We start from the raw sequence: 18,205 nt of genomic DNA on the forward strand, positions 1-18,205 counted from the left end.
ACAACAGTAATAGTTGTGCAGTGAAGAAAAAAGGCAAACAGCGTATAAACTGTGTGACAAAGTGCAAGAAATAAAAACAAAAACAGCTACAACTACAATTCGAACAGCAACAGTTGTCCACCTCACGCAGTCAACCACCTGAGATCTATATTCAACACATCAAAAGAGCAAGAGGAAGCAACTACCGCAAATATGTTTGAGGTGGCCTGCCTAATGTTCATCTGCCCTTGGCTCATCATCGTCTTGCTCATGTTCATCGCCATGACCGTTCTCTAGACAACAACAACAACAACAACAACAACAACAACTATGTGTGTAGCGATGCTGAGGAGGGACAGAGAGAGAGAGAGCGCGCTATGAAAAAAAGAAAAAAAAATAGGGCACACTTGCCAAAAACAAACAGCAACTGTTTCAACACTTTTGGCAGTGTGCCCGTTCGTTTACTCGTTTATTGATGCTTGATTCCTATGCAAAATGTGCTTTGAATTTAACCTAAAGACAAATCAGAAATGAAAATGAGAAAAACACAACAAATAAAAACAGCTTGTTTTAGTTTTGTAAGTTTGTTGACATACTAAAAAAAAAAAAAATATAATTGAAATGTGATTTTAATTTTAAATTATGTAAACATTTGTACCTATCTATATATATATACACACAAATACTTTGTGTTGCCCTATTAATTAAGTTATATTTTACGCATGAGCAAATAAATATACACAAATGAACACTTATCAATATTTGTTGGCAGAGGCGGGGGGGAATCACAATTTGTCAATTTGCATAATCGCAACAGGTGAGAGCTTGGGATAGGCCTAGGAGGAGGAGGAGACAGTGTTGTAAAAGTCAATCGAGTGAAGGTTGAGAATTGAGAAGAAAGGCGCAAAAATGTGAACTTTACTTCGGCATTTTTATAGATAAGTAAAAGTCCAAATTTTATCAAGGAAATTTTCATAAATTAAAAAGAAAATTTAAAATATGTAAGGCTTTGAAAAGGAATATATTTATGACCAGAAAAGGCGTTCACTTTGGAGGTCGGTTAAAGATTACCATAATTTTTGGGAAGAACATGTTCAAGGCTCCAAAGTCCACTTTTGAGTGACACTTGTTTGTTCGATCTACAATAAAAAAAGTTCCCGAATAAAGAATAGGGTAGTCTTATCTATAACAGCACTATCTATAAACATGATAAGCACACCGCGGCGCGCGTCTGGAGATAAAAGCATGTGAAAGAGCCAAATTTGGTGGCCATTTTACAGGAGGTTTCACTGTAGCAACATGTTGTGGGTGTTTGTCTTTCCATAATATATTTCCAAGAATTATAATAAGTGCTCGCAAACATTTTTCATAAATGAAAAACAGAGAAATGCAAACGTTTCCCCGAACTAAATCACGCAACGCGCACGCGCTAATGGGAGACAACCCAGAGCCAACCCTCATAAAATATTTACTTAGGATATTATGGCGAAAATCCGAGAGGCATGAGGAGGAATTGGGCAGGTTGGTTGGACTGTGAGGCCTACGCAATTTTGAGAATTAATTTGATTTAAAGAGCAAATAAATGTGAAATTTAAATTCAGAATATTTCAGAGTTTGTTGGTAATGGTAGCTAGATGATTTACTGATACAACACTTTCCAACACACTTAAGGGTTCGAACATAACCTCCAATAGAGTATATTTAAGGTGTTGCTGGGCGTTGCCACCTGTTGATAATCAAGCTGCAATTTGATATTTTACGGATCCATCGCGAACAATTTTTCAACTCCAGCTGAGGAAAGTGAAAGTTGTGGACAAAATATGATTGCAGATTTACATACATATATATATATATATACTTATATAAATATATACTTGGCATATGTTGTAGCTGGTATTTTTTTCTTTCTGTTTTCTTCTGTCGCGACGTGTCAATGACAAAGTTAAACGAAATTGAAATTAATTATGTAAAACTACTCGAAAAGTATAAAAAGAAAAAACAAAATACACCTCAAAATGCACGGCAAAACGGGTTTGTTTTAATTTGTCTTCAAGCGTTGCCAGACCATAAAAAGTCAGCAAATTAATTAAGCACATTAAAATGCAAACCAAAATAAATTTGACTCAGTTTTATTTTTGTCGCCGCGCTGTTAATCAGCCAAATGCATTAATTTAACAATATTTATATAAAACAAAGCGAATTTTTGACGTATTTTTAAAGGCGTGGCAAGAGTTTTTTTTTCTCTCGGCGCGTTAATTGCACTAATTTGTATGGACCACAGCGCAGGAAAGTAAGAAAAAGCTTTTAGGAAACAATTATGTTTCTATATATATTTTTTGGGATCCTTCCAGGTGGCTTGTGAGGGTAGAATCTGAATCTGATTAAACGAGCACAAGACTGTGAGCTCATGCGCTTCATATAAAACTTCAAAGCTTTCACTGCGCTTGTATTGGTGAGCTTTGAAAGCTTTCAGCAAATACTTCAAGACAGTCGCAACACAAGCTTAAAGTTCCATACGTGAGCAGTGTGTGTGTGAAAGCTCGAGTTAAATTGAGAGATACAGACTTTTAATTGACGATCGCTGCCTGCAGGACACTCTCGATGACCTGTCATGCAGGACACACTTAAAGACAAGTCAGCTAGGCTGTCTGCGAGCATATTTTTTTGCTTTAAGGACAGTTTTTCCATTCGGAAAAGTACTTATGGCATACATTAAACAATTATGAACTATTTGGTCCACGTCTAGCTCTATTTGTGTGCCCCGCATTGTTATTCTCCGTGGCTTATTGTTTTTGTGCACAAAAATGGACAAATATTATGCTGAGATTTTTTCTGTTTTGTGTACTCAACGACTGGCCAAATAATTGTCCGAGCGCTGACTAAGTTGAGCACACAAAAGACTTGTTACCTTTCTTATTTACACTTGCAAGCTTTGTCGTCCGTCTGCCTGCTCTCAGTTCGTTTATTATGAATCCGGGTTCAAAGACTGAAACTGGGTTAATTCAATAGAGCAAGCGCACAACAATCGCAGCTAATAAAAGTTACAAAATACGAGAAATAACTCGAGGGTAAAAACTCAAAAATGCATTTTCATTAAAATTCAGTTTGTTGACACGCAACAAAAACAGCAAATGCAATTTTTTTTTTTAGCCCCAAGTCGAGCCGCCAAATCGCGTGTCTGGCCAATTTGCTGAGGGAGAGGGGGAGTCGGGGGGGGGGGGGGGTCTTGGACTATATAGAGGCGAGTCCTACGGCTGGCAGTGCAATCACCTCGAGTTTTGTGGGCTAGCAGGACCTCCCATTGTTATTGTTATTGTTGTTCTTGCTATAAATTTGGACTGTTTACATTTTTCATTTGCCGTTTCTTTTCTTCGTATTACAATTGCCGTAATGGGCACTACGAACTCATAGTTCCGGTTGAACAACAACAACAACAGCAACACGAATGGGCATAGTCCACAAATGCAAATTGCGAGCGAGAGAGTGAAAGAGAGAGAGAGACAGAGAGAGCATGAGTGAGAGGAGACGCCTTCTAGCCGCAGTTCATTGGCCCAGTTTTCCTCCCCAAAAAAAAAAAACTGGAGGAATCTTAAAACGGGCAGTCATAACAAAATTTTGAATGTAGACAGCGATTGGACTAAAATATACGCGAAACAATTTCTATAATATATAAAAATAAATAAAAAATACTTATATTTCTATATATTAGATTATATTATATATATAAATATAAATACAAAAATATTTATCTCATCAAAATTATTTATATTTATATGTTATATATTGTTGCTAGCCAAACAAAAACTTATAGCATACTTTAGGGCTGAGGCATGCTGGGAATTGTTCTTTACTCGAGGCATTAAGGCATATTTGCTAGTTAATAGCATTAAGCACTTTTTCAGTTAATATAACATAATATAATGATATAATACACATACAAACCAATTTTCAGACAAGTCTCATTAAAGTTTAAGGATCAACCCTTTGAAAATGGTTAAAAGGCGTATAATACTTAGTTTTGTGCGAATCTATGCAACAGTCAGAACAGGTCACACTTTGTTTTTATGCCCTAGTAGAGGGTATTTGAAGTTTGTCATAAACTGTATTAGGCATAGAAGTAGATAGCTCCGACCTTATACAGAATATATATCAATAGCCCAGTTGATATATATCCATGTCCGTCCGTCTGTTGCTAAGGGTTTAATATGTAGATTGATATATTCAAAATTCATAATGAATGAAAAGCCTTTTCAAAATCCTTGCTTCTAGTCCCGTCTTCCTTGCCTCGCCTTGCCGCGCACTCCCAAGTCTAGTTAAGCAGCCCACATGCCACATGCCACAAGCCGCATGCAAATTGTTGCAGCCACTTTGTTTGCGTTCAGTTTGAATGTTTTTATTTCATTTTCATCCAGAGGCAGCCTCGGGCTGTGGCTGAAATTACCGCGAAATTCGCACATAATTAAATTCAAACGGAGAAAGAAGCAGAAAGCGCTCGTAAAATCAAATTGCAACTAAAAAATTTTTTTTCTCGCTTTTTGCCGTTTTTGTTTTGGTTTTTTTGCGGCTTTTGGCGTGGCGTGGCAGGCGCTTTGAAGTTGCAACCATTTGCTGCAGTTGCAGGCAAACGCGAGTCAAATGCAACTTGGCCATGTAATTAGCCCAAAATGGGCGGTCATCATTTTTCCCTTACAATATGTTGCAACACTTTTTCGGGGGCATATTGATTATCTCATGGAGTTTAAATGCGTTTTGCCTTGATTTTTAATTGAAGCCTAGACTTGGCTTTGCGATTTAAATAGAAATTTAATCTATAGCTAAACTTAATTTAGAAGAGTTGTAGATTCTTTTTTCTTTTACTAAAGTTTGACGAATTCCACACATATTGGTGGAAAATGGGTGAAAGACTTTAATTGTGGTTTTTAATCCGATTTTCTTTATTTTTCGACTGAAGCTTGGCACATTCCACACATATTGGTGGAAAATGGGTGAAAGACTCTTATTGTTGATTTTATTTCGATTTTCTTTAATGTCATATTAGCTTACACTACGACTGGATATTTTGGCATAAATTGGCCAATTTCACACACATTGGTGGAAAATGAGTGAAAAACAGAGTGTTTCATTGTTTTCATTCAGATTTTTAAATCAATTATCAAGTCTACGTGGTTCGTTTGAAGTGTGTGAAAACAAATGCAAAGAAAAAGAATCACAGTTTATATTGTGACATATATCAGAATTCTTTTGTTTTCACCTCCATACGTGACAAATGCGTGGAAAGCTTTTTGTTACAAACCGGATTACACTTGGCCTGTAACACGTCCGATTATAATAGTCCAATTAAAGCTCGTCACATTTTAAGGCCGATATGCCGGCAAGAGTACTCAATCTTCGGCCTTTACTTGCACTCAAACAATAATTGATATAAATTACGCTGCATTTTCAACTTTTTTTCTCCCTCTATATTTTCGCCCGGTTTTTGTTGTGATATTTCGCAAGCATAAAATTGCATACCCCTAGCCGCAGTCTGCAGTCTGCGCTGCGTTTCATAAGAATTATGCAAAAAATCAAAACTGAACGAACAAAAGAGAAAACTGTGTGCGAAAACATTTGTATACCCTGTAGCTACTGCAAAAATAACATTGTGTAAATTTAGGGAAGAAACATCTCTCGCCCCAAAAACTATTTGATCAGATAATTTCGATAGCTATCCCTGAATCGATAAGTATCGGAAAGATATCGAAGAAAACATACGAACAGTCGATAGCTCTTCCTAAATTCATAATGATCGAAACGATATCAAGGAATATACATATATAGGAAGAACTGATAGCTTGAGCATATCTCAAATGAGTTGGAGGCGTTAAATGTAGTTTATAGGTAGAATATATAGAAAGTATCCACCGTACTCAGAAAAAGTAAAAGTTATGTAAGTAAAACGATATTCCCAAAATCGATAAGTATCGAAAAGGTTCCCCGAGCATATGTCGTAGACTATACTATAAGAGATAAAGGCAACAAATGTTGTATGTATAATTATACCCAGAAAGAGTATTACTTTCGATAACATTCCCAATGTCGATAAGTATCGAAAAGGTTCCCTGAGCATATTTCGTAGATTAATAGTGTAAGCGATTTGCTGTCTAGCATAAAGGTTGGCTTATGTATATATATATATATAGATAATATTTCACTTTTTTGATTCCTTTCTCTATAAATTAAAAAAATCCATAAATTAAAAAAAAAACCCTGCACTTTCTGGTATTTAGTCACACTTGAATAACATTTTATATAACATAACAATTTTAGAATGCATTTTAGAATAACATTTAGCATAGAGTAAGCCGCAAAACAGGGTATTTTGTAGTCGAGCAGTCTCAAGCAGACCACCCTAATTTGTTTTCTTCGTCGTTTTCAGACGCGTCGCCAAACTGTCTGCGCGTATTCGTCATATTAGCCACGTCTGGGGGGGGCGGGAAGGTAGGCGGGAGGAGGAGGGGAGGGGGGGGGTTCTAGAGACGAGAGAGAGACCCCCAGAGATTGGGAACTGGTCATAAGCCCAAATGGAACCACGTGAAACGCGATACCATAATGAACTTAAGCGCTTCGGTAATGTTTTTTTGTTTTTCTTTTAATTTTAAACTTGTTGTTTTTGTTCCTGTTCTTCTTCGGGTGATTCGGCTTTGTTTGTGCGGCAACTAATGAACCATGTGCCAACAGCTTTGGTTTATTTTTACAGCACAACCCAACCCAGCCCAACCCCATCCACAGCTCTTTTAGGGGCTGGTCTAGCCATGGGGCGGCCGCCAGGCTCATTAGCTTGGCCAAATAAACGCCAAGCGAAATATGGTGAAAATTGTTTTTGCATTTCATGTGAGCGAGTGTGTGCGTGTGTGTGTGTGTGTCTAGCTGTGTGTAAACATTGGCCACGAGGCTGGCCAAAAAGTAATTAAATATCGGTGTGAACAAAGGGTCAACACAAACAGTTGACCCCCGCCCCAAAGCGTCTTCTGACATTGCGACAAAAGTTTAATATATATTTCAAATCTCTACCAAAAGGGTTTAAATTGGCTGAAATAATAATTATTGGAATTATTGTGTGTGAGATATTTAGAAGAAATGTGAGCTAGTTAATTAGCAGGTAAAGGTTTTCATAAGGAGTCAGTCCTATAAACAAAGAAAGAAAGAAGTTTGTTTTCTATCTTTGGACATTTTCCAATTATTGAGGGAATGGAGAAGCTATCCAAAAAGGGAATGGTTAATAACCCGTATATTCTATACAAGAAGCTACATACCAAGTTTTGTATATCTATCTCTTATAATCCTCGAGTTATGCTTAAAAAACCAGTCTCTAAATCGATAGGCGGAGATTTCGAACCAAAAACACAATCGTATTTGTCATTTTTGTTATTATTATTGAATCATTTTGGCTACTTGTTTCTGTAATATTCAGGTTAAATTTAGACTAAATAACAAAGGATATTCAAAAAGAATTTGATAAGACTTTTGGAAATAAGATTTCATGATTTCGATACCAACAATTCTAGGTTCTAGGCTTCATGTAGCATTACGCCTAGTCCTAATAGATTAAGTATATGCTATAAGATGTCTTTATTCATTATATATTATCCTTAAGGTTGCAATATATGGAGCTTCTAGCACCTATATTCAATTATATTGCCTTAAAGCTTTTGTATAACCCATTCATAGTATCTATTCTCTTTAGTATTCAACATTTTCGTGTACATCCTTTGTTCTAAATAAACAAAAGTACATTTTTATAGAGTTATTTGTCCTTTATAAGTTTCTTATATAAGTTTGAATGCCTTTACATTAATCTTCCTTCATTGTTTAAGCCCATCAATCGCATTATAAGGAGATACAATTCATTTCACCTTGGACACTTTTATAGCTTCTATTTAGCCTTCGAATCTATAAATGTACAACTCGATAAATATTTTAAAAGATTTTCAGATAAACCAAGATTCAGCAAAGTCCGAAAGTTGCTTCAAAATGCTTTAGTAAAACTATTAAAATGATTTATAAAAACAATTTTGAACTGTCAGCTGGCAATTAAATGTGACCTTTAAGTGTATAAGGCATTTATGTCTGACATTAAAAACTGAACTTTGGTCGAACGGATTCAATGCGAGCTACGACGTTCAGCTTAAAAATAAAAGATGAAATCATCTATAAATATTGTATATTTTTAAATATGAATATGAACAATAAGAAAAGAAATTACAGCAGTTAATTAAGGTAATCGTCATTTGGGGGAAGCACAAGTTGCACACGAACTCTAGATTTCTCACAAATGGGGAGGTTTATAAAGTACAGACTGTACCTTAAGCAATTTATTTCCTCAGATAAACTGCCAGTGAAACGTTTACGAATGCAGCACAAAGCAGAACTGTGAATAGTTAACTATCAGCAGAGAGCAAGCATCTTGTAGAGAAAGATAAATATAAAGTAGAGAAAGATATTTGATAATATAAAAACATTGCTCAGGTTCTTCAATACATAAACGCTGCCAGTGAAACTTTTAAGAATATGTGACATAAGAGAATTGGGAATATTCAAGGAAGAAAACGTAGGAAAAGGTAAAAAGAGTTGATTGAAAATGGCATCAAATATATCAGAATGCGGCTCACTCTCTCGCTGCAACCAGTAAAATGTTAACGAAAGAGTCTTAAAGCAAATTAATAATATGTGAGTACTCAAGAGAGAAAGTGTAGAAAGAGAAAAAGAGTTTTAGATTGATTAAAAATGGCATTAAACATATCAGAGAGCAGATTAATCAGTCGCAGCAGCCAGTTAAATGTTTACGAAAGAGAGAGCAAAGCAAATTGATGTAAAATTTTAATAAATATGCATCTGCTCGTGTGACTCCACAATCAATCAATAATGAATACTCAAATTAGAAGATGAACTCCTGAGAGAGACAGACTTGAGGTTTCTGCAACGTTTGGGTAGCCCCTCGCTCGTCCATTGTTTGGCCAAATAATCGAATGCAATGCAATAAAATTGGTTTGCATCCAAATAAACTGAGCGCACGTGTCGCTAGTTAGCGAAAATTGATACCGAAATCGCCCTCGGGCTGCGATCTAACCCGACTAGCCGACTAGCCGACTAGCTGGCCAACACATTTATTGGCATTATTTAACTGGCAGCCATTTAAATGCAATTTACAACGCAATGCAATGTTAAATGTATTTGTATCCACAGCTGTGTGTATCTGTATCTGGCAAGCGTGTATCTGGCCGCGGCAAATTAACAATTCCCCCCGCTTTGGTGAACGGCGTCGTGCCAGACAATGTGGCGTCGCAGTTGACTTTGTTATTGACGTTGTTGTTGTTGTTGTCGTTCCCTTGTCTTTGTAGCACTCTACACCTATTAAGCACGGGCGTGAAGGGGTATACAGCACTTGTGCAGGTGTCTGTCGCAGCCAGAAGGCGACTTGAACACTTCAATTCAAGAGAATGCCTCCGTAGGGTAGAAACTTTCAATGAGGAATATATCAAAAACAAAACTTCGATAGCAAAATCGATCAATATCGATTTTCAGCCACGTTTCGATAACTGGTCATGTCAATAGTCGATATATATCGATATAATATACAACAGAATTTTGTTCGATAACTGCGGCGACTTCTTCATTAGCGTTTAATATCGAAAATTAGAGCAACTGCATTTAAAATATTGTTTATTTTTTTCGATAACTGGCCATTTTTCAAATCGATATATATCTATAACATGTACAAGTTTTTTCGATATCCAGCTTCTTTTAAGCACATCAAGATTTTATAGTCTGGAATTTGTTGTCTTTATCGATATATGTATATCGATATTTACACAAAAAAGTTTTGGGCAGCTGTGGACATCTACAAAATCAATAAATATCGATTTCTAAGCAGCATTTTGAGCATGTCTCGAAATTTATAAAGACTGGCAATAATCAATCAGGCCTAAATCGATATATACGTGAAAGAAGTTTATTCGATAGCAACTGTGCTGCCCAAAATTGATAAATATCGATTTACTAGGACGTTATAAAGCCCAGAGACACCCAATATAGTTATATGTAAAGCTCTATATACAGCTCAAGACTATTTCATTGTTGGATTCATACCCCCGACGAACTTAATTTAAACTGTTATTGATTAACCTTGATGTTTGGTAAACACAGAAAAACCCAGAACATTTTATAGAGATCCAGCAATAAAATTAAAAGTAATTCAAGAATAACGTTGCCTTAGTTCGGGTCAGATTTGGATCTAAGCACAGGATACTTCCAAGTCGTGCACTCTTAGTTGTTTTAACTTTTCATTCCATATTCCCCTTGTCCCACTCCTTCCCACACTTTCTAAGTGCGCTCCTTTTCCCATTCTTCGCCTAATGCCTTATGTAATCACATCGATTTGCTGGTTCCACATGTGGTTCTTGTTGGGCTTAGCTTCACCCACTTCCTAGTTGCGGTTCCATGTTTATGGTTATTATAGTTCATGAACTGTCTGACAATATATGGAAAATGGAAAATGTAAATTGTGGGTGTGTGCATTTAATTTTATGCAGCACTGTAAGGGGGCTAGTCATCTAATGGTGGCAAACTCTTAATTATACAAATAACGACTATTCGAATACGTTTATAAAAGTTGATTTACAAGCTTTGTTCGCCCTGCGTCATGTTTGTGCAATCTGAACGTTGACTTTGATTGATGCCCATATGATTATTGTGTTGATTATTGCAACAAAGTTTCTGGACTTCAGATAGCCCGACTTTAACTTAGTTAAATCGGACTTTGACTAGTCAAAGTGTTTCGAAAATTTTCCTAGTTTTCCAAGCCCTATTTTATTTTTCTATTATATCACAAAATGTAACTAATTCCAAAATTTCAACTATCTAGCTCTTCATGTTTGGGCTGAGCGTTGATTATCAATCAGTCAGTCAATCAATCAGCAGAAACAGTTCTCTACAAATAAAATTAGAGACCAACTATAATCTAGTCTAATATTTACGAAGCCCATTGAAATTGTTACATACCTCGCTCTTTTAAAGTTTTGGAGTGAGCGTTATTCATTAAGTGGTCAGTCAGTCAATCAATCAATCAATCAGTACAAAAACTTTTATTTAAATAGAATCTGCGACTTACAAAAATCTAGTCTCATATTTACAGAGCCCATTAAAAGTTGCTACTCAACTAGCTCTTTCAAAGTTCTCGACTGAGCGTTGATTACCAGACAATCAATCAATCAATCAATCAGCACAAACAGTTTTATATAGTTTTAGAATCTAGCCAAACTCTAGTCTTATATATAAGAGCCCATTAAAAATGTTTTATATATTCATATAACTGATGAAGTTTTGGACTGAGCGTAGATCATCAATCAATCAATCAATCAGAAAAAGCAGTTTTATATAGAGTTAACAACTTGCCAAAGATCTAGTTTATATTTACGAAGCTCATTGTAAATTGTTATACACTTAGCTCTCATAAAGTTTTGGACTGAGCGTCGATCATTAATCAATCAATCAACCAACCAATCAATCAGCAAAAACAATTTTGATAACAACCTCTCTAAATCTCATCCTATATTAACGAAGTCCGATGAAAATGTTGTTAAACAAGCTCTTATAATGTTTTGGAATGAGAATTGATCATCAATCAGTCAGCCAGTCAGTCAATCAATCACTAAGTAGAACAATTTTAATATAAAAATAATTGGCGACTTACCAAAATCTAGTCTCATATTTACGAAGCATTTAAGAAATGTAACATACCTGAAAAGAAAAGGAATAGACACAAATATTAGTCAAAGATTCGACAATTAGATCAATCAACATATTCAAAATTGACTTTAACGAATGTGCAAACTGTACAAAACCAATAAAAATAAACGACTTGATGTTCAGCTCAAACTAGAGAGAGGTGCTTTTGTGCACATATATGTATCTCTACGTGTACATGCCAAGTGCTTTAAGGTAAATGTTAGAACAATGACGAATATCGATAGTTAATAATTTGTCACGAACTCATGACAGCACTCGCAAAAGCTGATGACTAGGCCCCAGCCGAGTCGAGCCGGATAAAAGTGGTTCGAGTGGGCGAAAAAAACACAGTCAACAAAAATAAACAAACACAGCCAAAGAAAAGAAATGAAAGAAGGAGGGCAAAAATAAGACTTTAGCAAATTCCTCAAGTTGTTTTGGCGGCCTACAAGAGACGCCGCCGATGGGCCTCAGCCAGCTGGTAAACAATGGGAAAGCGGCTCGCCGCGAGTCAAAAATAACCTCAAGATATGAAACGAGTGCAGAGTCCCAGAGCCCAGACTCCACAGAGACCACAGACTCAGTCTCAGACGCAGATAAATCGCTTGGCCAAGGTAAACAAATTCTTTTTTTTATTTTCGCTCTTTCTTCTTTCAGTTATTTACCCTTGCGATGTGCTTAAATGATTTGTTACGCCGTTTGCCTGTTGATAACCATGAGAAATAGTCTTAACCACGGCAGTTGTTGCTTTTATCTAGCTTTTACTGGTATTTCTTTTGAATAGGTTTCAATGCTAGAGTCAAGCAGCGCAGCTGGTTGAAACGTTCACGAATGTGAGAGGAAAAGGAATTTATAATAAATTTAATTCCATAGAGAGAGCGACGTTTAATAAAAGACCAAGAAGCCAAAACCACGTGAAAATCGGATGAGATTTCACCGAGTTATGGGGATGGGAAATTTTGACCTATGTCTATATATATACATGAATTTTGACCAACATAAAGGTTGCCAGATTTTGATGCAAAATTGATCTAGAGGGAAAACCATGAATAAAAAGCCAATCCTCGCAAAAATCGGGTGAGATTTGACCGAGTTATGGGGATGGGAAATTTTGACCCATGTCTATATAGGATATTTGAGGGTACAAATTTCACATGAATTTCGACCAAAAATAGTGTTGTCAGTTTTGAATGCCAAATTGATCAAGAGGCCAAACCATGCCCAAAAAGCCAAATCTTATGAAAATCGGGTTAGTTTTAACCGAGTTCTGGGGATGGGAAATTTCGGCCTATGTCTATATAGGATAAGTTCACCCCAAGAGTATTTCTGGCTTCGGTATGTCACACTTAAAGCTTTGCTCTTGTTTTTGTCTGTCTTTAATATTTTTCTTAGTTTTTTTCTACATTTTTTTTTTTTGAAGTTTACGACGTTTGTTGCACGCTGGACAGCCAAACAAGTTCAAGAGCCGTGGGCCAACTTATGAGGGGGGGTCACAAGAAACCTCCGAGAAAGAGAGAGAGGGGGGAGAGGGGACGGGCCACCTCTCATTACGAGCAAACCTTGTTTCGGGGGGGGGGGGGGCAGATGCTCGTAATTGTTATTTGTTATACTTGAGGGTTTTTTTTTTTGCCTGCTTTTTTGGCTGTGTGTTATTTTTTTTTGTGTGTGTGGTATATTTTCTTCTTCTTCTTTTTGTCGCTCTCATTGAATATTATTTTTGGCATGTTTTTGAGGCTTGCGGCTTTTTGTGTGTGCTTTGTGCTCTGCGGCCCCAAAAATAAACGCTGACATCATCGAAGCAGCCAAATGTCGACAATGAAACGCGGCTCACTTATGGCCAGCTACTCGCTGATGAGTGGCTCCCCAGGGGGACAGAGGGGGAGGGGGAAGGGTTGGGGGCAGACAATGCGGGGGGTTGTTCAAATGAACAATGAGCAACAAGACAAACAAACATGTTGTGTGCTCGCGTCTCCTTTGCGTGTTTGCCCTGCGATTAAACACACTTTCCCCCAACCTAACCCATCCCCCCCCTCCCTTGACCCGAAAAGTTTCCCCCGAATTTCAGAATTTGTGGCGCTGCATAATCAAATTTTGTGTGTGTCTGTTTTTTTTTTTCGGTGCTTCAATGTTTCCCCCGAAATGCAGCAGTTTTTTTTAACCTTGAACTTGGCCAACGACTCGCAACTGCATTGGAAAATATATACGTAAATATATTTTTTTTTTTTGCTGCATTTGCCTTTTGAGCTTACAAAAATATATTTTGATCATGTGTGCTGGGACTGTACCTCGATTTGGAAATTGATCGAGAGAATCATATGCATAGCCACATGAAGTTCTTTCATATAATTGGCTTTATTGGAGAGCACTTGGGTAAAGATAGAACTACAGATACAGATGAGGATTCCCACAGGTTGGAGTTAGTGTATGGCTGTTTTATGAAATCATTTCTAGCAGTGTGCAAGGACCTTTAATCTTCGGCACAGTGCAGTTAATGTTTTATGACATACTAAAACAACAAACGATAAGTTTTCGATTAGACTAGCTATCGATTGTTGTCGATAAATATCCATTCTTAGCTATTTAAATAGCAAATCCGAAACTTTTCGACAATATATTGCAAGAAATGCTTATTAACAATATGTTATCGATAAAATCAGCTTATTATCGATAAAAGTCTGTTATCAAAGGAGATGTTAGATGTCAGGTTAATCGATTATTATCGATAAATATTCAGATATTATACTATATTATTAGCAAGTAGAATGTTGCAATAAATGCCCATGAAATATAAAATTCTCGATATAAAAATCCGTCTTTAAATGTGCAAATAAAAAGTTTTATCAATAATTATCGTTAGGTATTAATTATGTCAGTTTTAAAAGCGAAGGAGTCACTTTTTGACGAAATATTGCAATTTACGATAAGTTATCGAAGTTATCGAGCACGGCAGCAGAAAATGTTTAATCAGCTTGTTATCGATAAAAATGTATAATCAAAAATGAAAAAAGAAACAGTTTTATCGATTATTATAGATAAATATTAGCTATTAACAGTTTAATAGCAAGCGAGACACCTTCCGGCAGAATATTGCTATATATGCCAAGTAAGGATAAATTATCGATAAAAATGCGTAAATAAATGTGAAAATGGAAACAGTTTTATCGATAAATATAAATAAAATAGGCGTCTTTTGACAAAATATTGCAATAAATGTTCATTAATGATAAGTTATCGATAACACAAATAACAGAAATTGATTAATCAGCTTGTATCGATAAAAAAAATCGATTTCAATAGCGAAATTAGGAACAGTTTTCATAGCTGTAGAGGAACTTCTCGAGTAAAGATATTAATAAATCTCCATAAATAAGAAGTTATCGATTTTTTATTTATTTTAAATACTAAAACTGTAATCTATGTCAAGCTTCATGCTTTCGACAATGTTAATTAAAACTGTTGACAGTCGTAAAGGACAAATTTACACATGAAAGGCAAATACATACATGTCTTGCCATGGTTAACAAGACTCAGTTTGTGCTAACTGCGCAACATATAATTTACTTTTGACTCAAGGACAAGACAGTTTGCTTTTACTTTTGCCAGGCATTAGCTGATAAGCGTACGCCCACAAATCATTTTCCCACCCCCAACAATTTAGACGCTTTTCCACAAGATAAACCACATATTCAATTGCGACTCGCTTCTTTTAATTTGCTGCGCATTCCAGAGCTCAAAGGAATCCCCCCCCCCCCCCCCCCCCGCTAGCGAAACCAACCGAAACTAAATAGCTAATAAAAATTAGTAGAAGACAGAAGGAAGGGGGGTCCGCCTCTGGGCTATGGAAGCGCCCCTTATTAATGCGCAGCCTATCAAGGAACACACGCAAAATGTTGCTGCTTATCCTTGGTCAGGGGAGGATATCGAGCGGGGGCAATGGAGGGTATCCCTTGAATAGTGCCCTGGGGGGGACGCATTGGCTCAGCTGTGGCCAACTAATGCGCAGTTCTTCATGTTCTCTTCGGCTCCATGGTCAAAAAAAAAACTGCGTAATATTTATTATACCTACACTCGTGTATATATAAAAAATGCTTTTTTATTACGAATCATCATCAATGCCATCATCAGCGCTGAGGCGTTATACAATCAGCAAGCAAGTAAGCTCTAGCTGAGCCTGATCGACCGCTAGATACCCTAGACTCAATCAACTTTTGGTCTAAGCGTAGTTACTTATTCATTTCTCCCTTCTTTTGCTTCTCTCTGCACCCACAAAACAACATAGTCAAAAGACTATTACGGGGTTGAAAATCGATATTTATCGAAATTTTTTTAAGTGCGTAGCTTTGGCTGAATCATAACTAACTAGTTCTCGCAACCGTATATAATTTAGCCTACATATCAATGTGTTTGTCTCCAGATCGCGTCATCTTCAAGATATGTAAGAAATTACAGGTTTTGGAAATCGATATTTATCGAAATTTGTATAACGGTTCACTTAGTGAGAATTATGACTAACTAGATCTCGGAATCGTTCATCGTGTAGCTTTAATAACGAAATTTTGCTCTCCAGATTTCGTATTCGTCAAGGCATGTATAGAAATTAAAGGTTTTGGATATCGATATTTATCGAAATTTTTTAAATTGGGTAACTTTGGGAGTATTTTAACTAACTATTTCTCGGAACCATATATCGTGTAGCCTAAATACCGAAATTTTGCTCTCCAGATCTCGTAATCTTTAAGGCATGTATAAAAATTAAAGTTTTTGGATATCGATATTTATCGAAATTTTTTAAATTGTGAAATTCTAGAAGAATAAAAGTTAATTCGTTCTGCAAATCGTCTACCGTACTGACAACACACCTATTGGAGCTTATTTGATATACAAGAACATATCAGAGTGAAAATCGATATTTATCGATTTTTTTAAATTACAGAAATCTGATAAAGCAAACATTATTTTAGCGAGTGATAGTTAAGATATATTTTGATATACGAAAAACTACCTTCAAACCTTCACATATCTCACAAATCGACTTAGTTTAAGATTAAATCGATTAAGCTTCTCTTACTGATCAAAACTTCGCAGAAATCTCTTGCTGCCCGTGACATACCTTTGCACAGTTGCAATATGCCATTCTTGAAGCATTTCGAGTGGGTGCTGGGTATAAAAAAAAAAAAATAAGAACCAGGCTAAAGAAATGCGAAACGCAAAAGCCCAAAGAAAAGCGCAAGTTTAGAAATGACATCATGCCTGGGCCGGCAGCAGCAGGTCGACGCGTTTTATACAAAACACACTCAGAACTCTTTTGCTGCTGCAAATTGAAAGGCAGAACCCAACGAAGAAGAAGAAGCAGAAGCAGAAGCAGAAGGCAGCTGCCCGCAGCTGAGACCCAAGTGGAATCAGGTCCTAAGTTAACATTTTTAATGGACATGACATGAGTTTTAAATGCGCAAAAGCTGATTGAATAGAGTTTCGGGGCAAATTTCTGGCAGCCAGAGTTTGCCTTTTTTTTTTTTTTTATAATTAAAGAGACCGTGGCAAAGGGCTACGTTTCGTGCAAAAATAAATTGCGCTTTTGCCCCGCGAAAGGATTCGCTCGTGAATCATGACAAATGACGCATCATCTGTTGCGGATAAGACCGGAAATTTGTTGTATGCAGCTCGCAAAGGCGATGACAGCAGCAGAAAAAAAAAGTATCAGAGTAGTAAAAACAATTTCCTAAGTTACAATGAAAAATTACATAAGCTGCACTCGGAACTGCGAAAGGGAAGGCAAGGGCGCTGCTCGCAGGAGCTTTAACTAGGAAGAGATATGACAACCTTTTGTGGGATGAAACTGGAGAAGATCTTCCGCAAAAACTGACCCTGGTATAAAAAACTATATTATGATCCATTAATAGGAAAATATATTTATTATATAGAGAAAAAAGTCGCTTAGCATAGCTGAGCACAAAGTCTGGGGATCAAGCGACTACAAAAGGCAAACATTAGCAAGAAAATCTATTTATTATATAGAATCAATAAGAAAATCGTTTCACTATTAAATAACCCTAGATTAAATTAAATTGTTGTTTGATAATATAGCTGCACAATTCTCCATTCAAAAGATCGAGTACAAGACAGATTTACACCTGCCATACACCTTTGTGGAGTTCGAACCCTGAAATTATTTATTATTGCTCGACTGGCTCACTTTACTTATACCTATTCAATAGATCGAACCTAAGACAGATTTACAACACGTCATACACTTTTGTGGGGTTTGAACCTTCAATTTAATTATCGTTTGACTGGCTCACTAATCTAAGGCAATTTACCTCCCGACATACACTTTTGTGGGATTCGAACCTTCAACATTAATTCATATAGAATATAAAAATAGCTTCATTCATTAGCTGGAACTCGAAACTTTAATCTAATTGAATTGAGTTTTCTTTCGGTTCAATAAGAGAACAGTGTCCAA

General features: G+C 36.4%; 1 protein-coding gene across 1 annotated transcript in view; it reads right to left on the reverse strand.

The window, feature by feature from the left end:
* The window catches only part of bun (bunched), a 149,346-nt gene that overhangs the window by 81,748 nt on the left and 49,393 nt on the right, over nucleotides 1–18,205 (reverse strand). The window lies entirely within an intron of this gene.

Source organism: Drosophila montana, unplaced genomic scaffold (assembly GCF_035044405.1).
Source record: "Drosophila montana isolate Dmon_TW-CO22-7 unplaced genomic scaffold, ASM3504440v1 contig_2192_1, whole genome shotgun sequence".
Lineage (NCBI taxonomy): Eukaryota > Metazoa > Arthropoda > Insecta > Diptera > Drosophilidae > Drosophila > Drosophila montana.